The sequence below is a fragment of the Plecotus auritus genome (assembly GCF_963455305.1).
Source record: "Plecotus auritus genome assembly, chromosome: 6".
NCBI classification, from domain to species: Eukaryota; Metazoa; Chordata; class Mammalia; order Chiroptera; family Vespertilionidae; genus Plecotus; species Plecotus auritus.
In genome coordinates, this window is record NC_137773.1 from 89,217,189 (window position 1) to 89,244,672 (window position 27,484).

General features: G+C 46.6%; 1 protein-coding gene across 14 annotated transcripts in view; it reads left to right on the forward strand.

The window, feature by feature from the left end:
* DNM2 (dynamin 2) overlaps positions 1–27,484 on the forward strand; it is an 87,088-nt gene that overhangs the window by 1,205 nt on the left and 58,399 nt on the right. The gene's annotated exons all lie outside the window — the stretch shown is intronic.

The following is a 27,484-nucleotide window of genomic DNA, read 5'->3' on the forward strand; positions in this document are numbered from 1 at the left end:
ACTTGAACTACTCTCAGTTGGAAGTAGGACCCCAGGGGGAACTTTCTACAGGATTCTTTCCTGGACCATGTCAGGATTTCCAGGGCCCTGGAAAACGGGGACCAGCCCCCAAGCTAAAGCCTGCCAATTGTGGGCTCTCTTGGAGCCTGGGAAGGGACTTTTTTCTTCTTCTTCTTTTCCTTTTTGTCACTAATCCTCATCAGAGGATATTTTTTCCATTGAATTTTAGAGAGAGTGGAAGGGAAGGAAGGAGGGAGAGGGAGGGAGAGAGAGAGAGAGAGAGGTGAGAGAAACACATTGGTTGCTTCCTGAACCCTCCCCTACTGCACCGAGGATTGAGCCCACTAGGCAGGTACATGCCCTTGACCGGGAATCAAACCTGTGACCCTTTGGTGCACTGGCCGATGCTCCCACCATTGAGCCATACTGGCCAGGACAAAAGGTACTTCTTCTCTGATCAGGCCCTCATTGCAAGAGCTCATATAAGGTCTTCCTTGGGTAGCCCTGAGAAGCATCAGTTTGCCCATCTGTCTAGTGGGCAAATTCTACTTTCTGGGCTGTTTCAGGGGTTCAGGAAGCTAATGAATGAGAAACGGTCCTGAGGTCATTAAAGGCAGTTGAATCTCCCCTCTCTTTCTTCTTTAGCCTCTTGCTTTTCTGCCTCCCAGATGGGTGGCCACATTTCCATTCCAGGAAGGACTCCATTTGTGACTGTGGTTGCCAAATGATATCATAGTTGTTATTATTGCTGTTATTATTGTTATCAGTGTTAGGAAGTAATGTTCATTCATTCAGCAGGTGCCAGGTTGACTTCTTTCTTGATTCAGCATCTTGATTCCCATGATGAGCAAGTAGAGTGGAGGTTCTCTTATCCCCACTTAAGAGATGAGCAGGGAGGCTCAGAAAGGACTTTCTGTTTGCTCAAGGCCACCAAGCTGGCTGGAACCCAGCTGGGTGCCCGACTGCCCTTTCCTTCCCAGAAGCTTGGGGTTTTGCTCCCAGCATTTCCTCCTCCTCCTCCTTTTTTCTAATGTTTATATTGATTTCTTTTTTTTTTCTATAGAGAGAGAGGAAGGGGGAGGGATAGAGAGATAGAAACATCAATGATGAGAGAGAATCATTGATTGGCTGCTTCCTGCACGCCCACACTGGGGATGGAGCCCGCAACCCAGGCATGTGCCCTGACTGGAATCAAACCATGACCTCCTGGTTCATAGGTCCATGCTCAACCTCTGAGCCAGGCAGTTGGGTGAGGATATTTTTTCCATTGATTTTTTTTTTTTTTTTTTTTTTTTTAGAGAGAGTGGAAAGGAGGGAGGGGGGAGAGAGAAATATGAATGTGAGAGAGACACATTGATTGGTCGTTTCCCCCACACGCCCTGACTAAGGCTGGTGATTGAACCCATAACCCAGGCAAGGGGCCCATGGCTGGGAATCAAACCCTCGACCCTTTGATGAATGAGCCAGTGCTCCAACCACTGAGCATACTGGCCAGGGCCAGAATTTCCTTTTTTTGTCTCTGGCGCTTTACTTTCTGTCCACTGTGGCGGAAAGGTGTTGGTTTTGGGTCAGCTAGGCTTGGGCTGTAGGCCCCTCTGCATGGCCATCTCCCTGATTGCCCAGGCTTCCGGTGGGTATCTACAGAGCTCGATCCATTTCATTTACCTTTGCCTTTGAACAGGTTTTTGACCTCTTCAAGCCTCGGTTTCCCCTACTAGACATGGGGTGATTGTCCCTCAAGACTATTGCAAGGATATAGTGACTTAGTGTGTTGGAAGTGCTTACTTATCGCAGTGCCTGGCACACAATAGTTCTATATGGCCATTATTTATTGATCTAGCTCCTCTCATATAGACAGCAAAAGTTAATCAGAATTAAAGTGCTCTCAAATTTCACACTGGACTTCATTTAAGCCTTATGAGGGTGGAACTGCTATGATGTCATTTTACAGAGTAGAAAACAGGCTCTTGTTTGAGGTTGTTCAGTGAGGAATCGGGGGCTCTGGGTTGGTGGAGGCCCGAGTCTCTCTTTCCTCTCTACCTTTTTTCTGTCCCTCTGCCCCTTGCCTTTCTCTGCCGCCCACCCTGCCATATGGTGATTGCCGACTACTACTGAGCTGGCTCCTGTGGCAACCTCCTCCCCAAGCCTGCAATGTGATATCCTATGTTAAGAGCATTAATTCAGGGCCTGAGAACCCAAGTTGTAAAAAGCCTTTCTTTGGTTAAGGGGTGCTCTAACAGAACTAATTTGTTTTTATTTCTGGAATGTGGAGAAGGCCCCTCAGCTACAAAGCCCTGTTCTAAAAGGATAGCAGGCGGGCCTTATTTTGAATTCTATTCCCTACTTCTTTTTGTGAATTTGGTCAAACTATTTTTTCCCATGTACGGAGGACTTGTACAGTGAATATCCCTGTTGGTTTCAAGGAACAAACAAGAGTGTGTCGAGGTCCTGTGCCTGGGGGTCAGCACAAGCTGCTGTTTCATTGTCTCCTCCTTGTGGGTTTTCTAAGAATGTGGTCCAAGTGGGAATGACCCAGTTAACTTAGCCCTGTACCAGGGGTTGCTCATTGGTGGCCTTGAGGCCCAAGACCTGCTTGCTGGAACTTTTGTTTCATTTGCCTGGTGTTTAAAATGTTTTGTTTTTAATTAGCTGTCAATATCTAACAGGGGTCCTCAAACTTTTTAAACAGGGGGCCAGTTACTGTCCCTGAGACTGTTGGAGGGCCGGACTATAGTTTAAAAAAAAAAACTATGAACAAATTCCTATGCACACTGCAGGCCCGGGACGAGTCGGCTGCTAAGCAGGACAGGCAGCGGCACCCGGCGGGCCGGATAAATGTCCTCGGCGGGCCGCAGCTTGAGGATGCCTGAATTCTAAGATATTTAGAGGTTAAGGCTCCACCATGCTTGGCTATACCCATGTACCCATGGCTGCTGCTGTTATAATCATCGTTTTCTAATCTCCCTGTTCCATCTCACTTGGTGCCAACTGCCTGGATCTCAGAATCAGCAGCCACTTGCTGCCTGGTCAAACTGGGACTGGCCACTAGAGCTGCCACAGTCCCCACCACTCCCTAATGTTGCCCAGGCCCATTTCACATTTGCCTTCTGTCTCTGTAAACCTTTGAGTTTAAGACCCCTGGCTTTCCCTGGCTGGTTTGGCTCAGTCGATAGAGCATCAGCCTGTGAACTGAAGGGTCCTCGGTTTGATTCCGGTCAAGGGCACCTTGGTTGCAAGCTCAGTCCCAGGCCCTGGTCAGGGCTTGTGTGGGAGGCAGCCAATTGATGTGTCCATCTCACATCTCTCTCTCCTTTTCTCCCTCTCCCTTCCACTCTCTCTAAAAATCAATGGAAAAATATCCTCGGGTGAGGATTAAAAACAACAAAAAGACCTCTGGCTCTGCACCAGTAGATAGACCTGTGGCCCTAAGGAGAGGGAGGGTATTGGGAAATTTTTCCTTTGGAAAACAGCAGGAGGAGGCCAGCAGGAGGAGGCTACCGTTGAAGCCTCCAACCCCTGAGGCCTGGGCTTGATTCTGTGAGCCTTTCCTCACTGAGCCTCTGTTTACTCCACAGGCCTCCAGGTTGGGTGTGTTTCACTTCTTAGGGCAGATAAAGTCACCTGGTGCCCCTCAATGAGAGTGGAGTGAGGATTAAATGAGATTGTTTAGACGCAGCGGTCGCCAGCCTTTCGGACTTCACGGACCACCAGTTGGCGACCGGTGGTTTAGAGTGCTTGGGAGCATCTAGCACAGGAAAAGTGCTTAAAATGCTTTGCATTTTTCATTCCTTCATTGAAACATGTTTGGTCCCTGTTCTAGGCCCTGGGCAAGATACCAAAACCATTGTCTTGCGGGTGGGAGGTGGGGGTTGGCTTTCCAGCAGGGGGCAGATAAAGAAGAAACTCTTAGAAGGTGGTAACTTATGGAAAAAAGAGCAGGAATAAGGAGAGTGAATGGGGGAGGGGGAAGTTTATGGTTTTAAATGGGGGAGGGGTCAGGGAAGGGAACATTTGATCAAAGACTTAAGGAGCTGAAGGAGGAGCCTCCAGTGGAGGTCTGCTGGAAGAGCATCCCAGGCTGTGGGAACGGCTAGTGCAAAGGCACCGAGGTAGGGCTGTGCTCGTATAAGGGGAGGAGATGAAGTTAGGGAGGTATCTCAGTCTTGGTGGGTGTAGGCCTTGCAGAGGGGCTAAGGAGGGCTCTGAGTAGAGGAAAGCTGCTGCTGGTGCCCTTACTATCTTCTTGGACATGGTCCTGGGCAAGCTGAGGCTTTCACCTTTGATTTGTTAACGTAAAAAACCATTGAAACCTGTAAATTTTTTTTAAAAAATATATTTTATTGATTTTTTACAGAGAGGAAGGAAGAGGGATAGATAGTCAGAAACATCTATGAGAGAGAAACATCGATCAGCTGCCTCTTGCACACCTCCTACTGGGGATGTGCCCGCAACCAAGTTACATGCCCTTGACCGGAATCGAACCTGGGACCTTTCAGTCCGCAGGCTGACGCGCTCTATCCACTGAGCCAAACCGGTTTTGGCCTGTAAAGAATTTTTGTGAGTTTATTTGAGCCAAACTGTCGACATATGTTGGGATGCAGAACCTCAATGAATTGAGCTAATGCTCCAGAGAATGGTGGGTTACATCTGTATCTATACATTGCAATCAAAGGAAAGGGACGTAGGTGGGTTACATGAAATCCATTGGTGATAGACTAGAGAGGCGGGAGAAAGCAAAGTGGGGAAACCTGTGGGATTGGATAAAAAGTAAAATGATAAACACATACTTAGGTGGGTACAGGAACAATTAACATGATAATGAAGGAATCTGTGGTATCTGTCTTGGCGCCCAGCACATTAGGTTGTGCCTCTAGGGGTCCAGGAAAAGGGAAATTACAAATACCCAGACATTTCAAGGGTATGTTATTATAGGTGCAAAAAGACAGATAGGCTCAGTTAAGGTAAAGGTTGACCTTGGCAGTGAAGATACAGCCCTAGGACCGTGGTCAGCAAACTGCGGCTCGCAAGCCACATGCGGCTCTTTGGCCCCTTGAGTGTGGCTCTTCCACAAAATACCACAGCCTGGGCGAGTCTATTTTGAAGAAGTGGCATTAGAAGAAGTTTAAGTTTAAAAAATTTGGCTCTCAAAAGAAATTTCAGTCGTTGTACTGTTGATATTTGGCTCTGTTGACTAATGAGTTTGCCGACCACTGGCCTAGGATATAACTACCCACCATAACTGCTTTTAGTTAAAGTTTCATTTCAGACCATCCTTTGTGGTTACTTTAGGTCTCTGAGTTTGCAAGACCTCCATTGAGGCCTTCCCTGAGCTTGTGGCCCCTTTTGTTCACAGATTTTTAGCTTTACTTTGATTTTCTCAGTGAGCAGATCCCTCCAATGCATGTAAGGGCCTGGTGCCATTTTTCTTTTAACGAGAAACAGCTGTCCATGGGACTCTACCATCTCCAACTGCATTTCCATTTGGTCTTTGGTGCTGTGTTCCTTCAGGGACACATGGCTGCTGCCTGGCACACAGTGGGTGTCTGACAAATGCAGGATGACTGTTGGCTCATGTCCCTGCCAGACATGGGCATGCGGTCTGCCCCTTGGGCTGGTTTGTCCCTTAATGGATCTTAAGTGGGTGAAGCCACTTAGCAATGATGGCTGCTCTTCCATTTCCCTCCCTCCCTCCCTCTCTTCCTTCCTTCCTTCCTTCCTTCCTTCCTTCCTTCCTTCCTTCCTTCCTTCCTTCCTTCTTTCCTTCCCTCCCTCCCTCCCTCCCTCGCTCCCTCCCTCCCTCCCTCCTTCTTTCCTTAAGTTAATTTAAATTTATTATTATTTTTAAAATATATTTTTATTGATTTCAGAGAGGAAGGGAGAGGGAGAATAGAAACATAAATGATAAAGAGAATGATTGATTGGCTGCCTCCTGCATGCCCCCTACTGGGGATCGAGCCCACAACCTGGGATTGTGCCCTTGATGGAAATCGAACCCAGGACCCTTCAGTCCACAGGCTGATGCTCTATCCACTGAGCCAAACTGGCTGGGGCTTCTTTATTAATTTTAGAGAGGAAGAGGGGGAGAGAGAGAAATACCAATTTGAAAAAATGATCAGTTGCCTCCTGCACGTGCCCCGACCAGGAATGGAACCTGTCAACTTTTGGTGTATGGGACAATGCTCCAACCAACTGAGCTCCACTGCCAGGTCTTCATTATCCTTTCTTTTGGGCAAAACTGAATTGCCTTTGCCTGTGTGGCCTATAGTACAAGGGCCAGTCATAATGGAAGAAGTTACAGGTACCTATGGGAATGTGGCCTTCCCCTTCTCTGGGCCTCAGTTTTCTCCTCTGGATAATGGGATTGCAATGGTCTTTTTCTCCTGGGAGTGTGTTAAGGATCAAATGAAGTAATCCTTGTGAAACATTAGACCTATGCATTTTCCATAGCCCTGGGTTAGGAGTCTGATGATCGGTTGTTAATTTCTTTTTCCTTAAAGAAAAGGAATTCATAATTACTTTATTAATATAAGTAACACTGCATTTTAGCACAAATACTAATTGAGTGCCTGGCAGTGCAAGCCAGAACCAGCTGGGGAACCACATTCCTGCCTGTTCCCCAGGTTGTGAAATGCTAGCAGGATCCTGTTCCTGGTTTGTTTCTATGTGGGAACGGTGGCTGCAAACAAATATTTGGTCGTGAAAATAATTTTTGCTCATTTCATTTATGGTGGGAAATTGGGAGCAAAAATGCCTAACAAGCCCTAGGTGGTCTGGCTCAGTGGATGGAGCATCGGCCTGTGTACTCAAGGGTCTTGGATACGATTCTGGTCAGGGGCGCATGCCCTGGTTGTGGGTTCAGTCCCCAGTGCAGTGCGTGCAGGAGGCAGCCAATCAATGATTCTCTCATCACCCTTCCTTTCTGGTGTTTCTCTCTCTCTCTCCTCTCCCTTCCTTTCTGAAATCAATAAAAATATATTAAAAAAAAAAAAAAAAAAAAAGCTTAACAGCCCTGGTCGGTGTTTCTAAATGGTTGGAGCACTGGCCAGAGGAGTGAAGGATCTCGGGTTCGATTCCTGGTCAAGGGCACGTACCTGGGTTGCAGGTTCAATCCCTGGCCCCAGTCAGGGCTCCTGTGGGAGGCAACCAATCAATGTTTCTCTTTCTCTCTCATTCTCTCTTTCTCTCTCCTCCCTCCTGCCCTCCTTCCTCCCTCCTTTCCTTCCTTCTACTCTCTCTAAAAATCAATGGAAAAAATATCCTCTGGTGAGGATTACCAAAATAAATAAATAAATGCCTCACAGTAGGGAATTCTAGACAAACAATGTGTCCAGACATCCTACTGAAATAGCTACGCGAGTGATCTAGAAGAGGATTTAATGACCCAGAAAGTCATGTAAGACCTGCTAAGTCCCAAACCGCATGGATGATATGAATCCTATCTTGTTCAAATAGTTTTATTTGTATAGTAAAAAGCCTGGAAAAATGTGTGTTCCCCCAAACCTCACATGTGGGTTGTCTCTCCACATGATTCTTGGTTTTTGCTCATTTTGTGATTTATAACCAGAAAGATAAATTTCTCCAAAGCTCAGAATTATTTGTCTAGGGATAATCGTCCTCGTTAGGTACACAGATTGAAATTCCCTGCTAATAAGCCAGGTTATTTCTGGGTGAGGGCAAAGGACTGGCTTATGGAAAGTTCTAGAGTGGAGTTTTCTTTTTTTTCTTTAAGAGATTTCAAAGACAGAGCGGGAAGAAGGGGCTGGTCTTGTAATGGAATCCGGTGCCTCTCCTGGTGTTTGCATTTGGCTCAGAATCACAAATGCCAAGTTTTGGCCCTATTTGAATGAAAATGCTAAAATTATAGGCCCCTGTACTGCAGAAAAAAGTGGGAACATCAGCTAACCCTTAATTTACTGGGGTTGCTAAGTGCATGCTGTAATTAAGCCCTTATTGTGTTAAAGCTTTGGAAAAATGCAAGCCAATAATGAGATATTTATAGGGTCTTAGCTACAACCTGAGTAAAAGAAAATAGTTGCTCTACCTTGGTAATGGATATCAAAGCTATTTCCAGTCATTAAGTCCCAAAGAATAGAAGCAGAATGGCACTGAAGAGGAAAGACTCCTGCTTCTGGGTGCATTTGGGTTTCTGTTAATATTGGCAATGAGGCCCCTGCTGGGTACTGAGGTGTTTCCTCCTTGGAGTCTCTTCCGGCTTGAACAGGATGCTCGGTGCCCTTCTGGTTTCACCTGCTGTTGGGTGTTTATGACATTAACAATAAGAGCTGATGTTTGTGTAGAATCACCCTGTGCCATGTCTAAAATCTGACCACAAAGTCCCAGAGCCCTGGGAAACAGGTGCTGCTCTTAGCATCCCTGCTTTAGAGGTGGGGAAACGGAGACCAGACCAGACTGGGGGACTGGTTTGAAGTTACACAGGAGGAGCACAGGAGCCAAGGCCTGAGCTGGGCCTTACTCACCCAGAGACAGACACCCAGGCACAGTGGGGATGGGAAGATGTGGCTGGCCATGGCTTTCATGAGTGGTGTAAACAGTGGACCATGGCACTTGTGTCTGAGGATGGGGTTGAGGTCGCAGATTGGGCGACTTCTGGCTTTTAGAATAAGTTGATTAACTGTGTATACCTTAAATCAGGCATCCTCAAACTACGGCCCGCGGGCCACATGCGACCCACCGAGGACATTTATCCGGCCCGCCAGGTGCCACTGCCTGTCCTGCTTAGCAGCCGACTTGTCCCGGGCCCGCAGTGCGCATAGGAATTTTTTTTTTTTTAAATATATTTTATTGATTTTTTACAGAGAGGAAGGAAGAGGGATAGAGAGTTAGAAACATCGATGAGAGAGAAACATCGATCAGCTGCCTCTTGCACACCCCCTACTGGGGATGTGCCCGCAACCAAGTTACGTGCCCTTGACCGGAATCGAACCTGGGACCTTTCAGTCCACAGGCCGACGCTCTATCCACTGAGCCAAACCGGTTTTGGCAGGAATTTGTTCATAGTTTTTTTTTTAAACTATAGTCCGGCCCTCCAACGGTCTGAGGGACAGTGAACTGGCCCCCTGTTTAAAAAGTTTGAGGACCCTTGCAATAGCACCTACCTTGAGCCAGGTGCTGGGGATCCAGCGGGGACTGAGATCAGGTGAATGGTTACATGAGCAAGAACATTCTGAAGTTCAAGAAATGCAGTGAAAATAGAGGAGCAGGTGAGAGAGTGGCTGGGTAAGGGGCTGCTTCAGAAGAGGAGGTCTGGGTGGGTGTCCTGCAATGGTATCAGTCCCTCAGAAACCCCAGAGAAGAGCATCCCAGGCAGAGGGAACAGTAGGAACAGAGGGCTCTGCGCACCTGGCCTGCCTGGTGCCTGCTGCACATGTGGAAAAGGCCCGAGATGGAAGCAAGAATCAGCAGGCATGTGAGGGTCAGGAAACTGCTCATCGGAGGCTGATTTTTCATAAATTTTAATTACGCAAGTAAAACACTGGTAACAGTGTTGTTGTAAAAAGGGAAACCATGATACATGAGGAAGAACACATGGCCCACCCTGTCCATTCCTCCCAGCTCTACATGCCAGTTTAGGGTATACCCTGCCAGGCGCCTCTTATGTATTTATGTACATATGTATGTGCTGGTATCTGTAGAAATATACAGCACTTTTAGGGGTGGGCTGTTTTTCAGTATGTCTTCTTTCCAGAACTGGGACCAACCCAAGTTTGGCAACTTGTTTTCCATCCACTCAACACATCCTAGAGGTCTTTATGTGTTGTTTGTAACTACTACTTAGAGCTTCATGATTGTCCCAGAGGGGTGAGGAATGGAGGCAGGGGGCTAGCAAAGTCACTGTGGCTGTCCAGATGAGTGATGACAGCACTCTCTGTGTGCCATGATTCACGCTTGAGGCCAGTGCTTGATCCCCATTTACTGACCAGGAAACTGAGTCACAGAGGTTTGCCCAACGATGCTGGGGTTTCAGGTGGCCAGATTTGAACCCAGAGCCTTGGCCAGCCTGGTAGGCCTACACCACAGTTCTGCTGGCCTGCATGTGGAATAGCACCCTCACCCCTGGCTTCGTCACATCTTCCAACTTCCTTTTCCCCTTGGTCTGGCTTCATGGGGGCTGGTTTTCACTCTTCCAGCACTCTGTCTTTGTGCCTCAGCATGGCCTCAGTAGTTTCTGGAACAAGGCAAGGTGTCAAGGAGTAATACAAACCCTGTGGAATCTTTGTGGTGCCCACTGAAGTGCCCAATGCTATGCTTCACTTGCTTGATTTGCCTCCTTCATTGGTGACCAGGATGTGGCTCTGGTCTTCCACCCTGAATGGGCTTTTCATGTCTTTGAGGCACTTGCTATGTGCCAGGCACTGAGTACTGTCTGTACGTCATCTTGGGTCAGCCCCATTTCCCTGATGAGGCAGTTGAGGGGCAGAATTGGTCAGGCGGGTGGGGGCCTCTGAGCCCTCATACTTACCCACTTGTCCACTCAACCAGTATGTCCCTGGTGGAGAAAGGCACCTCCATACCAAGTGACAGAGGATATGTTCGCATGGGGATGTCATGGTGAGTGAGGCTCAAGAGGGCCTTACCCTCTCAGGTGGCACATTCCAGTGCGAAGTGAGAGGAGGCATGTGGAAGATGAGGAGGCTCTGCTATGGATCCTTGGGATGGGAATGGTTGTCAGGGAGTGCTTCTTGAAGGAGGCATTAGGTCTTTCAGCTGAGGCGAGGAGGACAGGCAGGAGCTGGCTAGAAGCAGATAGATGACTGCTGAACTCGTTGTACCTTTGTACCCATCTTGCCTGGCTGTGGGCCCCAGCTCATGGTGCTCATGACCTTTTATCCATAGCGCACTTTCTTTTCTTTTTCACAGCTGTGTAGTACTTCACAATACAAAGACACCTTTATTTACGAGCTCTTGGTAATGGATATCAAAGCTATTTCCAGTCATTCAGTCCCAGGATTTGCACCAGACAGGGTATACCTGTGTAGAATGTGGAGGAAGAGGACATTGGGAGGTTGATGGCCAGCACTGGGTATGTGGCCATCACTACCTGGGTGTGATCTCTAGGACACCACCAAGTAACTGCTTCACTGGGGTTCAGTGAGCAGATTTGGAACTGGTCATCATGTCCTCACCATGCTTCACCCCTTCTCACCTCTTTACACTCTGGACCAGTGCAATCACCTCTACCCTGGTCCCCCAGCTCCTATCCTCACTCCCCACAGCATCCACCCATCTCCTGTGAACACCTGAGTCAGGACACATTCCTTCCCACCTGTAAGATGATGCCCCTTTCCCACGCCCTGCACCAGTCAGATGCCCCTCCACTCTTGTTTCTGTCTGGGTGCCAGGTGGTCCAGGCAGGAGAGGACACCACTCTTCCCGGGCACTCTAGCACTCTCAAAACAGGGACGGGAAGTTTGAAGTCAGCTCCTACTTCCCCCCTGCGTACTCAAGTGCCCACGTGGACCAAGAACCAAGGCAAAGAAGCCTTGGGGGTTGTCACTTCAGCCCTGGTAGCGTGTTGGTATCCACCATGGGGAGATGCCATAAAATACCAGATCCCAGTTCTAGACCCCTCCCCAGACCAACTTAAACCCCTGGGGAAGTGCTTACAGTTCTTTTTTAATTTGTCCAGGAGGTCTTGCAGCTTTTATTGGAAGGCCCTAGAACAAAACAAAACAAAACAAAACAAAACAAAACAAAGAACCCTGGGGATATTCCAGGCATATGCTACAGCTTGGAGAACCGCTGCTCTCTTTGTCATGGGAGACCCATAGGGCTGTGGACAAGCAGACAGCAGAGCTGTCCAGATCCCCGGTGACACTCTTACGTCCAGACGTAGGAGGAGGCTCCCTGGAGACTCTGCCACATGACATTTTCCCAGAGATAAAAGTGTTTTGGGGCTGGCATGCTGGCAGGCAAGTGGAGCAGGCAGGAACAGTCCCAGCTGGGGTTACACCCGCCTGCTGGGTGATACACCCTGGCACAGCCAGGCCAGCCCCCTGTTGTGGGTCAGGGACACAGCCCTGTCTGTCCCAGGCCATGGAGCCTTTGTCTTCGGTGCTGATGGGCAGGGTCCTTCTTGAGGGTCACAGCTTCTTCGCCCAGGAGGCCCCCAGCTGGCCCTGCAGTGGGGGAGTTAGGGCTTTGAGGTTGATGCCTTGAGAAATTTTTACCTGGCAATGGAATGCCCGGGATCTAGAAATCAAGACAGGGTCCTGTAACCGGAGGCCAGGAGCCACCCACTCAGCTGGAGGGAGCCTTCCTGTGGTTTGGGTTGGCATGGCTTATCTTGCCACACGGAGTTCCCCTCGTCTGGGCGGAAGCCCTTTTGACGGAAGCTTGGCTTCTTCAGCGTCTGCCCTGGTGGCATCTCCTGTTGCACTATCTGGCACAGGTTGCTGGGGAGCTCAGGGTGGCTGCTTTCTGAGGTGGGGAGGCCCTACCTGGAATATACTTCAGCACTAAGTGAGAAACAACTCCTAGCGTGATTTTTTCAACTCTCTTTTTTAATTAAAAGAATTATTCGACTCTTTATTCATTGTGAAATAAAATTCACTCCTTTAGGATGTGTACAGAGTAAGGCAGAGTTTCCTATCACCATTTGCATGGGAACCACCTCCATCAGTGTATGGCTCTTGTCAGGTCCTTTTTCTAGATTCCTATGTGTAACTGTCCCCTGTCCCCCTCCCCCCAGTGCCACTATGAGTTCATCTCTGACAGTCCCAAGTCTTGCCAGAATGTGACCACCTCATGCCATGTCCCTGCTATTTAGTGCCTTGAGGAGTTCTTACCTGTGTTTTAATAAACTTTTTATTTGTGAATAAGTCTTAGATTTATGAAAAATAAGTAAGCTTTACATTTACAAAAAGTTCCAAAGATACATAGAACTCCCATATACCATTCATCCATCTATCCTTAATGTTAACATTTTACCTTAATATGGTACATTTCTCACAACTAAGAGGTTAACTTTAGTATATTATCATCATTGACGAATGCCAGGCGTTATTCAGATTTCCCCAGTTTCCCTCACTTTTTCCCTTTTCTGTCCCAGGGCCCCATCTAGGATCTCACATTGCATTTCATTGTCACATCTCCTGAGTCTCGGCTGGTCTGTGACAGCACCAGTCTTTTCTTGTTTTTTTTCACAACCTTGGTATTTTATAGAATGTCCTTCAATTTGGGTTTCTCTTACGTTTTCTCATGATTATACTAGGGCTTTGGATTTGGGGGAGGAAGACCACAGAGGTGAGGTGCCCTTCTCTCTGCATCCTGTCATGGGTCCTTGATAACAATGAGGCTTAACACAAGCAATGTTGACCTTGATCTCTTGGTTAAGGTAGTGTCTGTCAGCTTTCCCCACTGCAGAGTAGTACTCTTTTTTTATACACTATTATGAAGCATTGAGGGTTCGAATAGGTAATATGTCCAACACAGCCTCAAGTTCAAGACCATCATAAAGGATGGAGAGAGGCCTTCCTGTCCTCCTCCTAGCATAGCTAACCACCCTTTCCAGTCTCCTGTGTGTCCTTCCAGTTTCTCAGTGCAAATAGAAGCAAATATGAATGTATTTTTATTCTCCCCCATACACGGCTTTACACCCTGTTCTGAACAGTGAGATTGTTACTTAACAGTATTTCTTGGTGATTTTAGTATATTAGCACATAGAGTGCATGCTCATTTGTTTTATTTTTTCTTCTCCCTCGAGGTATAATTTGACCCTAGTAAACCTCCACTCATTTTTAGTGTGGAGCTCTAAGAGTTTTGACAAATGCAAAGAGTTGTGTAACCACCGCAATCAACACATAGAACACTTGTGTCACTCCCCAAAACCCCCCTGTGCCCTTTTGTAGTCACCCCTCCCTACCCCTCATATCTGACTCCTACTGATGGGTTCTCTACTCTGGTTTTGCCTTTTCTAGAATGTCATATAAAAGGGCTTGTGCAGCCCTTTGAATCTGGCTTGTTTCCCTCTGCATGATACATTTGAGAGCCATCTAGGTTATGTGCATCAGTAGTTGGGTCCTTTTTTAAATATATATATTTTTTTATTGATTTCAGAGAGGAAGGGAGAGGGATAGAGAGTTAGAAACATCGATGAGAGAGAAACATTGATCAGCTGCCTCCTGCACACCTCCTACTTGGAATGTACCCACAACCAAGGTACATGCCCCTGACCGGAATCGAACGTGAGACCTTTCAGTCCACAGGCCGACGCTCTATCCACTGAGCCAAACCGGCTAGGGCCACATTTCTATATTACTGTAGCTTTATAGTAAGTCTTGAATCAGGCTGGGAGAGTTTTCTTTGTTTATCTTTTCCAAAATTGTTTTGGCCAGTCAAGTTCCTTTGCCTTTACATATAAATTTTATAATCAGCTTGTTGATTTCTTAAAAAATGATCTTTGTATATCAGTACATGGAAAGCTTCGCTATTTTTATAATTGTATTATTCCATCCAACATCACCACTCTCTTGTACCTTCTAGCCTAACCTCCCCAAATAAATAGTCATTTAAAAAATATTTGTATTGATTTTAGAAAGGAAGGGAGAGGGCGAGAGAGATAGAAACATCAATGATGAAAGAGAATCATTGGTCAGCTGCCTCCTGCACGCCCCACACTGGGATTGAGCCTGCAACCTGGGTATATGCCCTGACTGGGAATTGAACCGTGACTTCCTGGTTCATAGGTCGATGCTCAACCACCGAGCCACCTTGGCTGGGCTAGAGATGTTTTTTTTAAAAATATATATATTTTATTGATTTTAGAGAAGAAGGAAGAGGGAGAGAGAGATAGAAGCATCAATGATGAGAATCATTGATTGGCTGCCTCCTGCACGCCCCCTACTGGGGACTGAGCCCACAACCCAGGCATGTGCCCTTGGCTGGAATTGAACCTGGGACTCTTCAGTCCGCAGGCTGACGCTCTATCCATTGAGCCAAATCAGCTAGGGCTAGAGATGGGTTTTATTGTAGAGATGGATTGATAGACCTGTTCCCTTGTTGGTCCATGGATTGCTCTTTTGCTTTTGGATTATTTGTCTTTTTATAGTTGGTTTGTAAAAGTTATTTAAATCTGTTATCAAGACTAGTCCTTTATGAGATGAATGATGTGTAAATATAATCATGTGTTGCATAATGACATTGTGGTCATCCTATGTATAGGACGGTGTCCCATAAGATTATAATGGACCTGAAAAATTTCTGTCCTCTAGTGACATCATAGCTGTTGTAACATTATAGTGCAACACATTGTTCACGTGTTTGTGGTGATGCTGGTGTAAACAATCCGATTGCGTTGCCAGTCCTTTAAAAATATAATACAAAATACTATGTAGAATACATTATACTTGATAATAATAAACAACTATGTTACAGGTTCTGTATTTACTATACTATACTTTCTATCATTTTAAAATATACTCTTTCTACTTATTAAAATAATTTTTGCTATAGAACAGTATGCCATTGTACACCCACAGCAGCCTCATACATCTCATTTTTACTGCTTCTCTTGATTGCATCGTTTCTCTGCACTTGATTTAATCGTGTATTGTTTTATATAGTAGGCTATTTAGGTTTGTGGCCTTTGAGAAATAGGCTATATCACATAGCCTAGTTGTGTAGCAAGCTCTACCATCTAGGTTTGTGTCTGTATACTCATGATGTTCGCACAACAATGACATTGTTTAATGATGCATTTCTCAGTTATTAAGCAGTGCATGACAGTATTTTCTCCCATTATGTGTGAACATATGGCATCCTTTGAAGCAGAAAAGTTTGAAATTTTGATGAAGTACCATTTATCTTTTTTTTTTGTCATTTATGTTTTTAGTGTCATATCCAAGAAACCACTGCCCAATCCGTAAAGGTCATGATGATTTACTCTTATATATTTTTTTACATGTTTTATAGTTTTAGCTATTACATTTAGGTCTCGGATCCATTTGAATTCATTTTTACATATAGTGTAAGATAGCATTCCAGCTTCCTTCTTTTACATGTGGCTTATCCAGTTGTCCTAGCACTATTTGTTGAAAAGACTATTTTTTCCCCTCATTGAATGGTCATGGCACTCTTGGTTGAAAAGCAGTTGGCAATAAATGCAAGAGTATGTTTCTGGATTCTCAAATCTATTCCCTTGATCTTTATGTCTATCCTAATGCCAATACCAGAGTCTTCATTACTGTACCTTTGTAATAAGTTGTGAAATTGGGAAATGTGATTTCTTCAATTTTGTTCTTTTTCCCCCCCAAGCTTGTTTTGGCCATTCTTCATCCCTTGCATTTCCATATGAATTTTAGGATCAACTTACAAATTACTGCAAAAAAAATGCTTTTTGGGATTTTGGTAGGGGCTGCATTGAATCTGTAGATCTATGAATGCAAGCTGTCTTTTCATTCATTTAGGTTTTTTATTTATTTCTTTAGTTTTTAGTGTAAATGTTTGTACTTCTTTTTTTTAAAGAAAAATTGTATTTAATTAAGGGAAGGGATATACAAATGGAAGGACTGAGCCAAGGGGATATTGAGTTGATGATGGCAGCACCCAGGAGCTGGAGTTTCATCTTTATATGTAGTCACTGGTGGGAAGCTCTTGTCAGTGGGTCTTGGGGCTTAGAATGTGAATGGAAAGCGAATGTGCAATCAGGTGTTTTTAGGATAGTTTTAATTCCTTATGTGGTCTGATTCCTGGTGCCCAGTAAGTTTTTCTGCTTTGTTCTCCTGTGGTGGGAAGCTTATAAATGGCTGTTAAGGATTATATTGTCCTATAGTCCTAATAGACAGGCAAGCAGATTTAAGGGTACACACCTGAGGTCTAATGCAGGTGGCCCAGACTCGGGACACTATTCTCCCATCAGGCTTCCATATTCTGGGCTATTCAGATGGTTGGTGTAGCTGCTACTATTGTCAGAGGAAGATGCCAGTGTGGATGGAAAGGGGCCACATGCTAACCTGACTAACTTAGGGAAGGTCTGCATGGCGGCCTTGCAAACTCAAGAGACCTCTCCTCTTTTGATTATCTTAACTAATAAAAGGGTAATATGCTAATTAGACTGGATAGACTGACGTCTTCCGGACGTCCTTCTGGACAAAGCCACAGTGGCAGGGGCCGAGGCAGAGTGGTTAGGGGCCATCAGGCTGGCAGGGGAGAGTGGTTAGGGGCGATCAGGCCAGCAGGGAAGAGCGGTTAGGGGCGATCAGGCCAGCAGGGGAGGGCGGTTAGGGGCCATCAGGCCATCAGGCAGAGGGGTTAGGGTCGATCAGGCAGGTGAGCGGTTAGGAGCCAGCGGTCCCGGATTGCGAGAGGGATGTCTGATTGATAGTTTAGGCCCGATCCCTGCAGTTGGACATCCCCTGAGGTGTCCCAGATTGGAGAGGGTGCAGGCCAGGCTGAGGGACCCCGCAACACCCATGCCCAAATTTCATGCACTGGGTCTCTAGTCTATATATATAAAAACTTAAGCACTGACCACCAGGGGACAGATGCTCAATTCACAGTATTGGGCTCCCTCCTGACTGGATTGGGCCTGCGGGGATCGGGCTCCCTCCTGTCTGGATTGGGCCTGTGGGGATCGGGCTGAAACCAGCTATCTGACATCCCCTGAGGGGTCCAGGATTGCAAGAGGGTGCAGGCCAGGCTGAGGGACCCCACTGGTGCACAGATTCGTGCACCAGGCCTCTAGTAATGTATAAAAAACAAGGTGCAAAACTGTCATTCTCTGCAGCATTATCTCAGTCCATTGGGATTCTGCTTCCCTGTGTGGTTTGTGTACTAGGCAGTGAGTTGAGCTCTGGATGATGACTCTGACCGAGGGTGTGGGGTTGTGTGTTGTGTTGGAGGGTGGGGAGAGGTCAGCAGGGGACTGCTGTGGCTAGAGAAGCTCACTCTTGGTGCTGGCTCTCTCAGCAACTAAGTTTGTATTTCTTTTGTTGAATTTATTCCCAAGTATTCTTTTTTATTTATTTTTTAATCCTCACCTGAGGATATTTTTCCATTGATTTTTAGAGAGAGTGGAAGAGAGAAGGAAAGACAGAGAGAAATATCGATGTGACAGAGACACATATATTGGTTGCCTCCTGCACATGTCCTGACCAGGGCCCGGGCCGGGAAGGAACCTGCCCTTGACTGGAATGGAACCTGGGACCCTTCAGTCCGCAGGCAGGCCGAGGCTCTACCCACTGAGCCAAACGTCCCAAGTATTTTATTCTTTTTGATGCTGTTGTAAATAGAATTGTTTCCTTAGTTTCATTTTCAGATTAACTGCTACTGTACAATAATATAACTGATTTTTGTATATTGATCTTACATTCTGCGACCTTGCTGAACTTACTGTCTCTGATAGTTTATTATTTTTATTTTTTTTGGGGGGGGGTAGGTAGATTCCTAAACATTGTCTATTGACATGATCATGTTATCTGTGAATAGTTTTCCTCCTTCCTTTGTCTTTACCTCTTTTTCTTACTCAGTTGCCCTGGCTAGAAACCTCCAGTGCAGTGTTGAATAGAAGTGTGAGTGGACATCCTTATTTTATTCCTGATCCTAGAGGGCAAGCTTTCAGTGTTTCACCATGAAGTATTGTTAGCTGTGGGTTTGTGTAGATGTCCATTATCAGGTTGAGGATTTCCCTTCTATTCCTAGTTTGTTGAGTGTTTTTTTATCATGGAATGGTGTTGGATTTTGTCTAATGCTTTTTCTTTTCTTTTTCTTTCTTTTTTTTTTTAAATAAATCTTTATTGTTCAGATTATTGCAGGTGTTCCTCTTTTTTCCCCCCCATAGCTCCCCTCCACCTGATTCCCCACCCCACCCCATGCCCTTACCCCCCGCCACTGTCTTCATCCATAGGTGTAAGATTTTTGTCCAATCTCTTCCTGCACCCCTCACACCCCCTTCCTCCTGAGAATTGTTATTCGCCAGTCCATTCTGTTCTTCAGATTTTTTATTCACTTGATTTTTAGATTCACTTGTTGGTAGGTATGTATTTGATGTCATTTTGTTGTTCATAATTTTTATCTTTACCTTTTTCTTCTTCCTCTTCTTAAAGAATACCCTTCAGCATTTCATGTAATCCTGGTTTAGTGGTGATGAACTCCTTTAACTTTTTCTTGTCTATGAAGCTCTTTATCTGACCTTCAACTCTGAATGATAGCTTTGCTGGGTAGAGTAGTCTTGGTTGTAGGTTCTTGCTATTCATCACTTTGAATATTTCTTGCCACTCCCTTCTGGCCTGCATAGTTTCTGCTGAGAAATCAGCTGATAGTCGTATGGGTGCTCCCTTGTAGGTAACTAACCGTTTTTCTCTTGCTGCTTTCAAGATTTTCTCTTTGTCTTTTGCTTTGGGCATTTTAATTATGATGTGTCTTGGTGTGGTCCTCTTTGGATTCCTCTTGTATGGGGTTCTGTGTGCTTCCTGAACTTGTGAGTCTATTTCTTTCACCAGGTAGGGAAAGTTTTCTGTCATTATTTTTTCTAATAAGTTTTCAATATTTTGCTCTCTCTCTTCTTCTGGCACCCCAAAAATTCAGATGTTGGTACGCTTAAAGTTGTCCCAGAGGCTCCTTACACTATCTTCATATTTTTGGATTCTTTTTTCTTTTTGTTTCCTCATGTTTCAGATCTTTGGTTTGATTCTTGGGGTATGTTGACCTACAGTTGAGTTTCTGTATATTCTTTATTTCAGACAGTGTATGCTTAATTTCTGACTGGTCCTTTTCCATTTTTTTGGCATTCTCATTAAGATCCTTAAAGGTCTCACTAAGTTCCTCAGCGGTTTTTAGAAGATTCTTGAGTAACCTTATAAATGTGGTTTTGAACTCTATGTCATCCAGTAGTTTGCTTTCCTCCATTTCTTTCATTCGTGACATGTTTTTTTGTCTCCGTATTTTGCTGCTTCCCTGTGTTGATGGAGTGACTTTGTGTGGTAGGTGACCTATAGGGGCCAGTAGCTTAGCCTCCCCAATCACCTGAGGTGGACGCCTTTGGTACACCCCTTTGTGGGCTGAGTGCAAAGTCTTGGTGTAGTTAAGCCTTGATTGCTGTTGGTACACTGGGAGGAATTGACCTCCAGGCCAATTGGCTGTGAGGACCCGCTATGTCTATAATGGAAGAACTGCTGTGCTGGAGACACGCTTATGGTGCAGGACTTGTTTCAGTGGGGCTTTGGTGCTCACTGAGTCTGCCTCTTGAATGTGTCTCTTATGGATGTGAGGAGTTGAAATCTGGTGTCTCACACTGACCACTAGGTACACTGGCTTCTGGATCTCCAATGGGGTGCAGGTCAGCTACTGTCTGAGGCCACCCAGCAGGAGCTACAGCGAGAACTACAGTTTTCTCCTCTTTGCTTGGGGTTTGGAGGTTTTGGAGCTGTCTGATGGGGGCTGCAAGTTTGCTAGGTTAAGCTGCGATAGGGCAGGTCATTCATATGCTAAAGCCGCTGCTTGGAGCTTGGGTGGGTTTGTAGATTGTGCAGGGCAGGGTCTCAGGGCGTCACTAGGCTAGGGCGTGGCAAACAGCGATGGCTGCCAGTAAGCCGGCTCTGCTTCTCTGACCGTGTCCCCCGCATCCTGGTCCCAGCACAGTAAATAATTATTCCTGTGTGCAGCCCTGCAAGCAAGCCTCCCTCACTTTCCGACCCCACGGCAGACAGTCCAGCTTCTCTCCCCGTAGGAGTTTGGGTCCCTTGCATCTCCCCAGAAACTGGAGTTTGGAGTAATCGAGAGCTTGTCTCCCTTCGGGTTGAAAAAAGCAGCGCTCCCAGTCGCCCGTCGCCAGCCCGATTCGCGCGCCTCCGTACCTCAGCTTTTCAGCGCTTGTGCACCTCTTAATGCTGTTTGCTCTTTCCTTCTAGTTGTAGAACTTCCACTCAGCCAGCTTTCCCGTGGTTCTGGGTGATACACGTTCTGTCTTTTAGTTGTAGTTTTGAAATTGTTGTGCGAGGCAGCAGTTTAGGTGTTTACCTACGCCGCCATCTTGGATCCTCTAATTCTTTTTCTTCATCTATTGATAATTTTGTGATTTACTCTGTTCACATAATGTACTGTGTTGATTGATTTTGACATTTTTGGGCCACCGTTGCATTTCTGGGATAAATCCCACTTGGCTATGGTGCATAATTCTTTTTATATGTTGCTATATTTGTACTAGTATTTTGTTGAGGATTTTTTGTGTGTGTCTATATTCATAAGAAATATCAGTCTGTAGTTTTCTTAAATATCTGTTAGAATTCACCAAACTTTCTTTAAAAAAAAAGCTTTATTGGGTTATAATTGATATACAGAAAATTACAATCTTTCATTTTCTTTGAGATACATGTTTACATTTATACATTTCCCTGTGCATGTTGCTTTAGCTGTATCCTACAGGTTTTCCTATGTTGTGTTTTCAATTTTCATTCATCTCAAAGAGTTTTCTAATTTCCTTGTGATTTTTTTTCTCTATCTCATTGGTTATTTAGGAACCTGTTGTTTAATTTGCACATAGTAGTGAATTGCCCAAGATTTCCTTCTTTTGTTTTCTAACTTCATTCCATTGTGGCCAGATAGCATACTTTGTAAGATTTCAGCCCTTTTATATGCCTTCCTAGAGAATGCTCCATGTGCCATTGATAAGAATGTGTAGACAGTCCTTGGGTTACGTCGCCATCTCCCATTTATTTAAATAAAAAAAAGTTCCGTCATTTCGACGTATGTACATATGTGCTTTATGTTTTTTTATTATTTATTGTATTTACAAGTAAAGGTCAGGAATTGTTATCTTCCTTTTAATTTTTTTTTCTACTGTTTCACTTCATTACTGCTGTGCATGTGCTCCATGTGAGTGACGTAGGTGGTTATGTAGGTGGGTTCCGACTTACGGCGAAAATCGCCTTACGTCGGTAACCTGAGGACCTAGTGTATTCTGTTGCTGTATAGTGGATTGTTCTATACATGTCTGTTAGCTCTTGTCCCCTGACACCTTTGTGAACTGTCCTATGGAATAGAGTCTTACACTTGCCATGCACTGGGTTACTGTGACTCATCCTAATTCTGCTGACAGCTTGACGGGGTTGGCACTGTTATTATCCCCATTTTACAGATTGAACAACAAGCTTAGGAAAGTGACAACACTTGTCCAGGTCACATGGTTAGGCTGTGACTGAGCTATTCAGCTTTGGGGCTTCTCAGTACAACTGAAAAGTTACAAATTAATATTTGCTTGGTATAAAAGTTATAAAATGGTCTTAAAAGACAGAAACGCAGATCACATTGGAGGCTATAAAATAGAAAGGTTTCCATTTTCACTCCACAGGCAACCTACATCCAGGTTTGGTTATCTTCTCCAAGCTTGTTGTCCCTACTTAGGCCGGAAACATACACAAACATTTAAAAAAAGGGCAAAATTGGAGGACACTATCAATTCGGTCCATCTCATTTGGTTTTCAGCACTGTAGCCTGAATTGCTTCCTGGGCCAGTTCCAAGGCCAATTTAGCCAATTTCCTGCTGATGGACATCAAAGTGGTTAATGGGTTTCATTCTGGAAAGCACTGCCACAGGGAGTGGCCATCCTTGCAAACCCACTTAGGAGAGCAGAGTGGTCAGTAGGGGCAGTCAGAGGTGACATCTGTGTTGAGAGGAAGCCAGGATGTGGAAAGGCTTGAGGAGACATTCCAGGCAAGGAATCAGCATTTGCAAAGGCCCTGAAGCAAGAATAGGTTTGACTTTCTCTTGACCACTAGGTTTGACTGGAATTAATGAGTAGGTGGAGGTGGGGGCTAAGAGCAGGAAGGTTATAGGGCAATTGCTTAGGGCCTTGAAGGCCATAGGAACACTTTGGAGCAGAGGAGAGATGTGATCCTGACTCATTGTAAGTTTTCCTTTGATTTTATAGGGCAAACATTCTTTTGGGCACCACAATAAGAACTTTTTTTTTTTTTTTTTTTTTCACAATAAGAACTTTTCAAACCCTTCTAATTACCCTCTCTGACATGACATTATTCCCACTTACCAAATGAGGAAACTGAGGCACAAAGAGGTGACCTGCCTTGCCCATATTGTCCAGAAAGGAGAGGGCAGTGCCTGGATCTCAGCTGGGCTCTGAGAAGCCCAGAGCCAGGGCAGCTACTTGCCATGGGCCACTTCCTGCTTTTGCTCTTGGCCTGGCCGTCAGTTGAGACCCTGGAGCAGGTGACACTAGGGCTGAGTGCCAAGGGCGGGCCTGGCTCTGGAAGCTGCAGAATTCCTGAGCAGGGTGCAACCTGCTGGGAATTTTGTGCAGGGGTGGTGTCTAGAGTGGGATGGTAAAAGCCAATAAGATGTCTTTCCACCCCACTGCCTTCTCATTTGTGCAATGGCAGGTTTGGTTTTTCACCCCATAAGCACTGCTCATCTGCCTTGTGCCTGGCTCTGTGTTGGGAGCTGGGGAGAGGCCTGAGAACGTGCCAGGCAGAGAACCCTGCCCCCATGAGGCTACCACTATACTGAGTGGATGGCTGGGAAGGGGCAGATCACAGTCAGGTAAACAAATCAGTAAACTGGAGGTTGCCAGTTATGAGTAGAATTGAGAATTGATCAGGAAGGTGTGTGACAGAAGGAAGCTGCTTCATATTAGGGGTGAGGGTAGGGAGGAGACAGTTTGGCTAGGAGTTGCCTGCTGGCCAGGTGAAGGCTGCAGGGAGAGGGTCCAGACCCAGGAGCAGACAGTACAAATCTCTTGAGGCAGGAGCTTGCATGGTGTTTTGGGGGAACATTGAGGAGGCCAGGATCCAAGCGAGCGAGTAGGAGGCTAGGAGGAGGTGAGGACAGGGAGGTGGCTGGGCAGATCATGTAGGGCCTTGTGGGCTGTGGAGAGAGAGGTGGAAGCCTGGGAGGGTTCTGAACAGATGGGGCACATGCCACAACTTGGCATCCAAAGGTGTCCTATGGCCACTCGGGAGAAAATAGTGTGTGGGGGTGAGGGTGGGCAGCCTGAGGGTGCGACTGCACTGTTCCAGGCAAGCACTGATGGGCCAGACCTGTGGTCGGCAAACTGCGGCTCTCAAGCCACATGCGGCTCTTTGGCCCCTTGAGTGTGGCTCTTCCACAAAATACCACAGCCTGGGCGAGTCTATTTTGAAGTGGCGTTAGAAGAAGTTTAAGTTTAAAAAATTTGGCTCTCAAAAGAAATTTCAGTCGTTGTACTGTTGTTATTTGGCTCTGTTGACTAATGAGTTTGCTGACCACTGGGCCAGACCAATGGCCTTGGATATGGAGAGAATTGGCTACATTTGAAGGTGGAGCCATCAGGACTTAATGCTGGGTGGGGTGGAGTGAGTTGGGGGTGAGAGGTGGGAGGAGCCCAGGTTTTTGATCTGAGTGAGGAGTGTAACCTTGACCCTTGGGGTGACCACAATGAAACAGTGGCACCTGCCTGGAGACACTGAGTGTGGGCTGGGCTCTGGGTGATCAATGGTTACTGTTGGATAGTCAACTATTGGGCACAGATGAGGCAGGGACCATGGCAGGGTGTGCACAGGCTGGATGTTGAGGCTCTGGAGACTGATAAGCTGTACTCTGTTCTAGCAAAACCACAAAGGAAACCCCCTTGGAGATAGGGGTGACTGGGGTGTCTCCCTCATTGGGTCCCACCTGTGTTCCCATCCTGCTTTGCTTCTTCTGGCTGAGTGGCTTGGGCAAGTCCTAATACTCCGAGCCTTAGTCTATCCATTTGTGAAATGGGTGTATTGACCCTGGCCTCATTCCTTCAGTGTCGCTAGAGGGTTTGCTGAGATGTTGCCCATGGTGGCCAGTGGTCCTTGTGGGGTGGTCATGACTGAGGCCCCGGAGCATGAGGACCCTGCTGACATTGTGCTAAGGTCTCACGGCCACACTGAGGCTTTGAGTGACTCCAGAAGGGTGTGGTGATAAGGAAGGGATCCCAGCCCAGGGCCCTTGCTGGGTGCCTCTATTACCAGGTTGGTCAGGCGAGGGGTGGCCTGGGTAATCACTGGATCTGGGTTGTGCTTGTTGCTGACTCATCCTCTGCTGTCTTATCTGTTTATTTTCCCTTCCCTGGGAAGGCCTGACCACCTGCCAGCCTGGGGTGTTGGCCTCCATTGTTCCCCCATGCAGGAGTTCCCATGCTCTTGTTGGCTGGAAGTCAAAGGGCTCCTGTTGGGGCCTTGTGCTCTGTTCAGGGGACATTCCCTGAGCCCTCATCACCTTCCAGAGAGAGGTGGCCCATTTTAGAGTTGGTAAACTAAGGCTTCACAGGGGTGAAGTGACTCATGCCAGGTCACACAGCCAGCCGGGCCCTCTTTGGTGGTTGGGTGGCATCCTCCCATCCCACAGGTAGCTGAGCCAGTGTTCAGAGAGGGTGGAGACCTGTCCAGGTCTTGTGGAGGCAAAGCTGACCTTTGAACCCAGGCTGTCTGGCTCCAGAGTCCGTGGACTAGACCTCCCCTGGAGGCTGTATTGGTGTGTGGAGGATGTACATTTGGGAGGAAGGTGTACATTTTACTGCATCTGTCCATAGGTGAATGAGCAGGGCCTGTGGGGAAGGATTTCTTGGCAGAGGGTACAGTCCTGTTTGCTGATACCCAGCTGTCCTCTGAGGTGGGTGGCGTCACACACCCCTCCATCCCCTTACTGACCAGGAAACCAGACCAAGAAGCAGGGAAGCCAGCCCCAGGTCATACAGCCTGGGTGCATGGTGGCCCTTGTAGCAGTGGGGAAGAGAGAGGAGGGAGGTGGAACCTTTGAGCCACAGTGAGGGATGTGGTGACCCCTGGAACATGGGTGGGGTCAGGGAGGAGGAAGCAGATGACTGAAGCTTGAAAGTCACCTCCAGATAAATGGACAGTCAGAGCTGTCCCAGCAGAGCTGCTTGGGGGAGGTTTTCTTCCACCACGCTGCCGTGAAGGCCCCAAGAGTGTCCCTGCTGCTGTGTGCCAGGAATGCTGTGGGGGGCGTTAGGGCACAACTGGACAGGCCCCTCTTCACCGAGCCCCTTGGAAATTTCTGGGGGCTGCTTTTTGGGGGCTGTCCAGGCCGAGAGTGGGTATTGCTGCTCTCTTTACTCAGCAGTCCAGGAGCTTCTAGAAATGCAATTAGATGAGTCCTAGGGCTCCTGGCTTGTGAGGACCCCCCTGCCTGCCCATCCTCGTCCTTCAGGCTTCTCCCCAATGGGCTCTGCCTTCTTCACCCAGGCTGTGTCCTCCACTCATACTTCCTGCTTACCATGAAGTCCCAGCCACAGAAAGCCACCTTCCCCTGTGTGTGCCCAGAGCTGTCTGGTTTCTCTCGGGCATCATGCTAGCCCTCGTGTTCTCAGGCTCTCATTGTCCAGTCCATGTCTGTGGTGTCACCATTGTGCTCACGGTGCTGACCCCACCGTGCCCCCCCTCCCCAAGACATGTCCAGAGTAGTCACAGAGGACAACACATACCAACATCTGTGGCAGAAGGCCTGGCCCTGGCTGGGGAGACGCTGGCGGCTTCTGTGTTAGATGTTTGGGCCCAGAGGCCTGATGACCTGGTGGTCAGAGGCTCAGACCCATGGGTTACAGTCATGCTCACACCACTCCTGATCACTAGGTGACCTTGCAGAGCTGCCTGTCCTCTGTCTGGGTCTAGTTGCAGACTCATCTTTGTGGTTCTCGTCATGGGTAAGAAGGTAAAAGTAGGTAAATCCATGGAAAGTTCTCAGTTCCTGGTATACAGTGAGCACTCGACAACAGTTAACTACATTTTTTAAAAAGTAATTTTTTGGCCGAAACCGGTTTGGCTCAGTGGATAGAGCGTCGGCCTGCGGACTGAAGGGTCCTGGGTTCGATCCCGGTCAAGGGCATGTACCTTGGTTGCGGGCACATCTCCCGTGGGAGGTGTGTAGGAGGCAGCTGATCGATGTTTCTCTCTCATCGATGTTTCTAACTCTCTATCCCTCTCCCTTCCTCTCTGTAAAAAATCAATAAAATAAATTTTTTTTAAAAAAGTAATTTTTTTGGAGTCAGTAATTCATATGGTTGATAATGCACAATTCAAAGATGTTCTAGAACATGCAATGATTTTTCCCTCTCAGCAGGCCCCAGCTTCCATGGGCTCCATTTTGTTGTTGTTTTTTCCTTTAGTTGCAGAACACACAAATACATTTCTGCATCTTTTGTTTTCCTCAGTATATCCAGATGGAAGTCAGGAGATAAAAAGCTTGTGTGTGTGTGTGTGTGTGTGTGTGTGTGTGTGTGTGTGGCTCCACAAGAGTGTGAATGGGCCCTAATTTATTTAATTAGACCCCCACCCCCATAGGCTTTAAAGTTCTTTAGATCTGAGCTATTTTTACTGGGAAACTAACATGATTGTAATGATTTTGTGGGAAAATTTTAATGGGCTGTTCTCTCTGTACTTCCTGAGGTTTATTTTATTTTTTTATTGATTGATTTTTAGAGAGAGAAAGGAAGGGAAAGGGAGAAAGGGAGGGAGTGGGAAGAGGAAGAGGAGGAGGAGGAGGAAGAGGGGA